We start from the raw sequence: 2431 nt of genomic DNA on the forward strand, positions 1-2431 counted from the left end.
TTTTTGATACTAGCAATTTAATTTTCTTCTTTCTTTTAAAAATGAAATTAACCTATGTTTTATCTATTTTATTGCTTTTGTCATAAAAAAAGATCCAAATTTTATTTATCTATTCAATAGTTATTTGCCTCTAATTTTATTAATCCCCCATGTGATTTATATGATATGCTTTTGGGGCTTAATTTGGGATTTTAAATTTGTTCTATTTTTATTTTTTAGTTGCATGCACAATTTACTTGTATGTGCTTTCTTTTATTGATGTATTCATTTAGTCTCAAAAATTTCTCCTGTGTACTGCATTGGCTTCCTCCCACAAATTTTAGGAGTGTCTCATTGTTGCCATTCTTTTTAGTGAAGTTATGGATTATTTCTATGCTTTGATCTTTGATATTCTCATTTTTTAAGATTAGACAATTTAGTTTTTATTTAATCTGTGCCTCCATAACACTTTAAAACTGTAATTTTTGTTGCATTATGGTGTGAAAGGTGTATATCTAATATATCCTCTTTTTCTGAAATTGTTTATGAGTTTTATGCCCTAATACATAGTCAGTTTTTGTGAAGGTGCCATTTACAGCTGAGAAAAATATATATTCCTTTATATTCATATTCAATTTTATCCAGAAGTCTGCCATATTTAAATTTCTAGGTTTCTATTTATGTCCTTGATTTCTATATTATTTGTTTGGTGATTAAATTTATCTATATCTGAGAAGAAAAAATAAAATCTTCCTCAAATAATTTTTACTCTCTATTTCCTCAGGTTATTCATTTACCTTTTCCTTTATCATTTTGAAAGCACTGCTATTCCATGGATATAGTTTAATATTTATATTACTTCATGGCCTCTGGTGCGTTTTATCAACATGTACTTTCCATGCTTTTCTTTTTTTAATTAGACCAATTTTTATTTTTCCTTTGTTGGAGATCATGATTACTAACATACTTTTTAATTTTAGTTGAGGCATGATAGTTTCTGTTCCAGCCTCTTAGTTTTAATCATCTGTGTGTCTGTATAAAGTATGTTTCTTATAAATGGTATTTTGTTGGGTCCTAGTTTCTAATACAGTCTGCCATTCTCTTCTATTTAGTGTCTAAATTCATTTTGGTCACATTCACATTAATGATTACTAAATATGCATTTCTCTCTATTCTATTTTTTCCTGTTCATCCTTCTCTATTTTTATCATGTTCCTCATCTAAAATTTCTTTTGATTTGAACCACTGCCTTCTTTTATTTGACCTCCCTTTTATCCTCCTCTGTACCTTATCTCCTTCCCCTCCTACTTCTCTATTTGTGACATTGAAATTGCAGAGTGGAATTCCAGTTGCAAGAGAGTGGGTCAAGCCTCAGCTGAGAATTCCAGGGGGGCCCCCAAGAACTCTGGGTGAGGGGACAATTTAAGACAGTTGAGGGCAGTTTATTCCTGGGGGATTGAAGTGAGCAGGTAGCTCTGTTTGCTGATCCCAGATCATTGGGGCTCTTGAGAGCTGCCAACCTTGCTTTAGCCTAAAAAGACCTTCAATCAACCTCACTATTACCTCAAATTAGTTATTTAGACCATAGGAGAAGATTATTTATTAGGTAAGAGCAGGGGTCGGCAACATATGGCTCTTTCTGCAGGAGCCATAAAGTCAATTTTTTTTTTCAGGCACTATTACAGGAGAGCGCACTGTGAACACTGTACGGCTCTCACGAAATTACATTTTAAAAAATGTGGCGTTTAATGGCTCTCATGGCCAAAAAGTTTGCTGACCTCTGGGTTAGAGGGTTAACTAGCAAACCAGGATACCTTTCCCCTCTGGGGGGAGGGGCTGCTTGAACCTAACAGTTTAGGGCTTCCCTGACCTTATTTTATCCTTGTTAGATCTCCCCTTCCTTCCCTTCCCCACATATCATTCAACCCTTCATTGTTTGGGAGCTATACCTGGATATTATTTAAGGAAATACTTACACCTTCTCAAGCTGAGCTCCTCCTGCTGTGTGACCCAATAGCAAATCCTTTCCTCTGTCCCTGAAAGCTTCAGACATCAAGCTTTTACTATTTTCTCCTTACTCCAACCTGTGGGGAAAGAGTTTAGAGAAAGTTAACATCTCTAGAAGTGTTGTCTTTCATAGTTTCCTGACTGTGCGCAGAAGATAACAGATCAACCTCCATTTGTAACTGATTCCTAACTGCTTGGTGGGAGGCGGGAAGTAAAGGAGTACTCCCAAGATTGTGCCAGTCCCTTTTCACTCAAGCCTACTGAGAACCTATGTGTGTGCTCTTCATATATTAAGGGACAACTAAACTCTGATTGATACAGACCACTGGCATTTTTACAGCTTTCCATGAATATCACTGTTAAAAACCAACATAACACTATTAAGATTGATTTCTATTACCAATCATATATATATTGACATATATATATATATATATATATGTAT

This window comes from Gracilinanus agilis, chromosome 2, assembly GCF_016433145.1.
Source record: "Gracilinanus agilis isolate LMUSP501 chromosome 2, AgileGrace, whole genome shotgun sequence".
Taxonomy (NCBI): Eukaryota; Metazoa; Chordata; class Mammalia; order Didelphimorphia; family Didelphidae; genus Gracilinanus; species Gracilinanus agilis.